Source organism: Pseudonaja textilis, chromosome 2, assembly GCF_049901715.1.
Source record: "Pseudonaja textilis isolate UNSWEBS1 chromosome 2, rPseTex1.2, whole genome shotgun sequence".
Taxonomy (NCBI): domain Eukaryota; kingdom Metazoa; phylum Chordata; class Lepidosauria; order Squamata; family Elapidae; genus Pseudonaja; species Pseudonaja textilis.
This window is the reverse complement of record NC_141991.1, coordinates 254,809,852-254,816,498: the sequence shown is the minus strand read 5'-3', so window position 1 is coordinate 254,816,498 and position 6,647 is coordinate 254,809,852.

Sequence of the window (6,647 nt, the reverse complement as noted above, 5' to 3'; positions counted from 1 at the left end):
CCTCTCTCGCTCGCAGGGGAGGATGGGAAGTGTGGTCCGAACCTTTTGACCCTGCGCTGAGGGAAGCGCCTTTAGGGTTTTTTCTATTTTTTTTTATTCCAGGAAAAAACTGGTTGGGTTTTGGAATTAAAAAAAAAAAAAAGATTATATTAGTATATAGGCGGTCCTCGACTTATAATCATTCGTTTAGGGACCACTCAAAGTGACATCAGTGGAAAAGTGACTTTTTCACACTTAGTTGCAGCTTCCCCAAATTTTCATCACGTGATTGTGGGGAATGCCGCAACGGCCGTTAAGTGTGGAAAACGGTCGTCAGTTTTTTTTCCAATGCTGTTGTAAGTTCGATGACTGCCTGTATTTGAGGGTCACCTGGTCACCTCTCCCATTTGGAGGATTGCAACATGATCTACACGGAACTACAATTTGCAGGGTCCCATCTGAGTAGCATCACACATTGCAATGAACAAAAAGACCCTAACCGTCACTAAGTGAATGGTTGTAAATTGAGGACTACCCAGTGTTGGGCTTCAAATTGTTTAACGAGGGGCGCTCTGCCCTAATGACTGAGTGGGTGGGTGTGGTCAGGTAGTCATGTGACTGGGTGGGTCTCCTGTTTGGGGTTGGACTAGATGACCTACAAGATCCATTCCAACTCTGATTATCTGCTATCTGGATGTCGCTTCTTTGCCCTAATTACCCCAAAAAATACATACACACACACACACACACATACCAAAAAGTTGTTCATTATTTCGTGCATTTAACACTTAAATAAAAGACTGGGTGAAACCAGGCTTAATAGGAGTAACTGCGAGAGGGATCTTGGAGTCTTAGTGGAGTTTCTGGTGAGTTATGTGATTCTTATTATTTGGGAATTAATCCCCTCAGAGGCAAGTGGCTATGTTATCTGGTTTTCTCAATGGCTCTCCCTCGCAAGCGCTGAGTGGATTGTTTATCTAGCTTGCCACACTTTTACCAGGTGTGAAATGCTCTTGGCTGAACGCCCAGAAGTTCAGTTAAGCCTATTAAGAGCTTTCCCTCGCTGCTTGTCCTCTCTGAGGTTATTGGGGGCTCTCGGAGCCCCTGCCAGGCCCCAGCAGCCCACCCCTGGGACTACCTGTAATGGACTCAAGAGGATGGAGCTTGGGCTTGACACCCTACCTGGGGCCCAAAGCCAGCTGGGTAAACTTTGTGTCCTTTTCTTTCAGCCATGGAAGAAGAAAACAAAACGCTTCCGACAACCTGCCAAGAAAACTGCAGGGGTTTGCTCAGAAAATTGCTAGGACGTGAAGGCGCACAAGCAACAAATAAAGCCTTTGGCCAGGATGAAGCGTGGAAGTTTCTAATCCTCTTAAATTTAAAAAGGAAATGAAAAAACCAAAACAGTTCCTCACCAACAATCAACACCCAGATAAGCAGGAATTAACATCAGGATTACCAACAATCAAGCATTTAATGATACCCCAATGAAGGAACAACGTACTCTGACAAACAATCAAGCATTAAATAACAACATGAAAGCACAATGAACACTCCCATCAACACTGACAAGCCATTTGTATACAAATTCCTGAAAACTAGGTAGTTCATGTCATCATCCAAAGGCTAGGAGGTCTATCTTAATGAGATACATCTCCCCATGCATAGAAATGGAGAGCTAGCATTCTGCATCATGTCTGCAATAATCTTGAATTGATCCCCTGGGTTTCAGTCCCTTTCTCCTACTGGTGGGATCCACTGACAAATGAGCATCAGATCCGGATCAGCTGAAAAAAAAAATCAAATAATCAGAGAACAAATTTCACTCCCTTCGAGCACTGATGATGTTACTTAGTTGGGTCATGAAATGTCTGCAAGAAAACAACAAAGATTATTAGAGAGCACTAACCCCACAGTCCTTCTCCTCCTCTCCATAACTCCAGTCTCTTCTAGCACTGATGATGTTCCCTAGCTGGGTCATGAAATGCCTGCAAGAACACAACCAAACTCCAAGAACATCAAGGGCTCCATACCTTTTCATCGACTTCGTCAATTAATCTTCCAGGAACTACTTAAAGCAGTTATTCTGGATGGCCTAAGTCAGGTGTTGTGTGCTTTAAATTTTAACTGAACTTCATTTGAATGTTATTTACCACAGCCACCTCACTGCTATGCCTTATAAGTATAAGGAAGTACCTTGAGTTTCAGGTTGCGTCACTCCATAAATTCAGCAAATAAATAAAAGAGTAACAGGCAGATATGAATTCAATATTTCCATGTGGCCCAAAAAATCCCTTCCAAATTCAACCTAATAGTTTCAGAAATAATATAATTTGCTGTTACTTAAACTATGCTTTGGGAAATAATTATTTTCAAGTAGTAACCTGGTTTTTTTCTTCTTCTAATTTAGCTCGCTGGAAAATAGGTCCCAGTCAACCTGAACTTGCTGGCTCTTTTCCGTGACATGTTTATCATGATTAATCTGATAATAATTTGGTCAAATTTTTCTGGGATTGCAAAACGCTGCAGAATTAATCAGACAGCGCACATTGCCAGCAGGCACCAAACTAAAATGTAGTCGGTTATTTTGTTTAGAATGCTGTATAAACACGGTTAGTTCCTTCTTTTGTATTAATAAGCAATGGCTTTTGTAATATTGTGCTTGTTCCTGATTAGAACAGTTTGTCTGCTTATTTCTAATATCCCTTTGACCATAAAATTCTCTGCTTTAGTAGAATAATTATGGATGCTGGGCAGATTTATTTCAATCCTGAATTAAATTAATAATAATTTATTCAACCCTGGATACTCCAAACTTCCAAGTCCAGGAGACGGGATAGGGTAGGATAGGATAAAATAAAATAAATAAGGTAAGTTTTATGGTCACTTTCTCTACTGTATGTAAACACTAGGACACATTAAAAATTAAATTCTGATTCCCACTCCCAAAAGAATTTATAATATATATTATAAATGTATAATATATATATAATACATTTATTAAAAAAAATATAAATGTATTGTGGGACAATTCTCTCAGTGGTTTCACGCCCCTTCTGATTTTTTTTTTAAATATTTGCTTAATGAAAAACAAATAAATGATAAAAAGTCAGTGGGGAAATCAGATGTACTTAACAACCGTGTTACTAATTTAACTGCAGTAATTCACTTAAGAAATGTACCAAGAAAAGTTGTAAAATGGGGCAGAACTCACCAAATTTCTCACTTAGCAACACAAATTTTGGGCTCAGCTGTGGCCATAGGCTGAAGACTACCTCTACTTTTCCCGCCTTTTGAAAGACCAGACAATTGTCTATATGGAGATTCTCAGTCATGAAGGCCAAACTGTCCCCAAGGGTGCTTCTTCAGGAGGCAACTGGACTTTCTGGTTTTTTCTTTGAAGATGTTTCACTTCTCTTCCGAGAAGCTTCTTCAGCTCTGACTGGATGATGGGGAATGGAAGGATTTACACCCCTTGCAGCCCGCTGTGCCTTTGCATCCTTTTAGCGGGTTGTTGAGTCCACTTGGAGGTTTGTCTGGGTCCTCAGGGTCACCTGAGTAGTGCAACAGCCTGCCCCTTTTTTCAATAAAGGGACACAGGGCAGAAAAGCATCCTGCAGCCATGAAGGCTCCACACCCATTTGCACTATTCAGCTGACCCTGAGGACACAGACAAACCTCCAAGTGGACTCAACTATCCTCTAACTGCAATTAACTAACTGCAATAACTATATTGAACTCTACTGTATAGTGCAATATTAATTAATTTATTTTTATGTATTTATTTTGTCAAGCGATTATAAGATAACAGGCATAAGTATAAACATAGTTATGAATACATGAAATGGATACATATAAGAAAAATTAAAAAACGAAAATAGGGCAGGGACGGTAGGTAACATAATGCAATTTCGGGTTTTCAAATCAATTGTATAGAATGTGAGGGATGTGTGTTTGTGTTTTATTTTTATAGTTATAATGTACACTGAAGATGGCATTTAATTTTGATGTATGAGGTGCAATGACAATAAAGTAAACTAAACTAAAAGGATTCAAAGGACCAGCGGTCTGCAAGGAGTATAAATCCTTCCCTTCCCCACCATCCAGTCAGAGCTGAAGAAGCTTCTGGGATGAGAAGCAAAACGTCTTCAAAGAAAAAACAAGAAAGTCCAGTGGCCTCTTGAAAAAGCACTTTTGGGAAGACGCTACAATCCTTTCAATTGTGGTAATTTTCCAACAGATGTTAAGTTTCAAGAATCAGGTGCTGCTGTAAAACAAGAATGTCCTTTTCAAATTTCATAAAAACCTTAACACGAACCATGTGATTTACAGACTTTAAACTGATGATTGGAATCGAGAACAAAATTAAATAATCTAGACAGCGGATGAGAGAAAGAAAGAAGCAATTGATCGAATAGAATAGAATAGAATAGAATAGAGTAGAGAATAGAATAGAATAGAGAATAGAATATTGGAATGAAGAATAGAGTAGAGTAGAGTAGAATAGAATAGAATAGAATAGAGAATAGGGAATGGAATAGAATAGAATAGAGAATAGAATATTGGAATGAAGAATAGAGTAGAATAGAATAGAGTAGAATAGAATAGAATAGAATAGAATAGAATAGAATAGAATAAAGAATAGGGAATGGAATGGAATGGAATGGAATGGAATGGAATGGAATAGAATAGAATATTGGAATGAAGAATAGAGTAGAGTAGAATAGAATAGAATAGAATAGAATAGAATAGAATAGAATATTGGAATGAAGAATAGAATAGAATAGAATAGATTAGAATAGAATAGTTATTGGCCAAGTGGATTGGACACACAAGGAATTTGTCTTGGTGCAAAGACTTCAGGAGGAAGGGAGATATACATTTACCATTGTACCCAAATGGCGAGGAGGTTGAGAGGGTTGGTAGTTTTAAATTTCTGGGCATTTATTTCTTGGAGAACCGCTCATGGACTATGAATGCTAACATGCTTGTAAAGAAGGCACAGAAGAGGCTGTACTTCTTGAGAATGCTCAGGAAGATAAATCTATCTCAGCATCTACTTCTGTCCTACTACCGCAGCACCACTGAGAGGTCCTGACATGCGGCATCCTTGCACGGTAGGGGAGCAGCTCTGTAGCGGACAGAAAAGGCTCTACAGAGAATCATTAAACGGCCCAGAAGATCATCGGGTTCCAGCTACCGGCCTCGGATGACATCTTTGCATTGTACTGTTTAAGGAAGTTGCACAACATTCTCAGAGACTCTTCCCATCCTGCTCACAATCTTTGTAACTGTTGCCTTCTGGCAGAAGATACAGAGCCATTCAAACTTGGACCACACAAGTTTTCTGAATTTTTTTTTATCCCAGAGTTATAATGGCACTTAACAATGAACTTAAAGACCACCACCAGTGAGCTGTTGGATGGTATTATTGGTCTGTTGTGTGGATGCTTGTGTGTTTTTAGGGGGCGGGGAATTTTGTCAGGTGGGGAGGTGTTTTGGGGTTGTCATGTGTGTGTGCATGTTGAGTCTGGTCTCTGGGTGTTATGTGAATTTCGTTGTATGTACACTGTGTATATACGTACGATGACAATAAAGAATAAAGAATTCAATTCAAGATGATAATACCAGCAGACAAAAGTTTTCATGACTGCTGTTGGGAACAGAGTCCAAAATAATGATAATAATAAAAAAAACAGAAGGCACTCAAAATGCTGGACTTCTAATCATTCAGTTAGTGAAAGGTCAAAGTTAGCACTGAAAAAAGTGACTTATGACCGTTTTTCACACTTACCACCATTGCAGCGTCCCTGTCAGGCCCCTGATGAAGACTGACTCAGAGGGAGAGGAGGAACAGCCGACGGGGAGTAGAAGTGCGGCTCTGGAGGTTGTGGAGGAGGCTGGGGAAGGGCAGAGGCCGGCTGGGCAGTCAGAAGAGGACCCAGGCCCATCCCCTCTCCATCCTAGGGCACGCAGGGAGGAGAGGAGAAGTAAGGAAGAGACGTGGTCTACTTGGGAGGAGAGGGCCTTGATCCTCTTTATGGGCTGCAAGTGTGACAACTGAATAAGAGTTTGGACCTGTGTACTGGCAAACGCTGGAAACCAAGCGTGTAAATATCTCTAGTTTATAGTTCCTCTCTGACTTTGCCGTCCTTCCCAGGGTGTGTTATCTGTGGACATCCTCCAGCCCTTAACTTGCCTGGTTTGTGTTGCTTTTTTCCTTCTTCGTGTAATTGTGTAGGAGTTTTTTTTTGTCTTCCGTCAAAGATATTCGGAGCTTGGAAGCAAAGTGAAGGAATAAAAGGGACTTCGCCTGTTTTCTGTGACTGCGTTTGTTTTGTATCCCACCCTGGGTCCTCACAGTCCCTGTGGTCATCTGATCCAAATTCAGATGCTTGCCAACTGACTCATATTTATGATGGCTGCAGTGTCCTGGGGATCCTGGGATCCCCCTTCTGACAAGCTCAGTCAATGGGGAATCCAGATTCACTTAACAATGAAGTTATTAACTACGCCAGCGATTCGCTTAGCAAGCGTGGCACAAAATGTCATAAAATGGGGCAAAATCTTTGTTAAGGGAGTTTTGGCTCATTGAATGCTCTTTCTTGCTGCAGTTGTTAAGTGAGTCACTGCAGTTAAGTCAGTCACACGGTCACTAAGTTAATCCG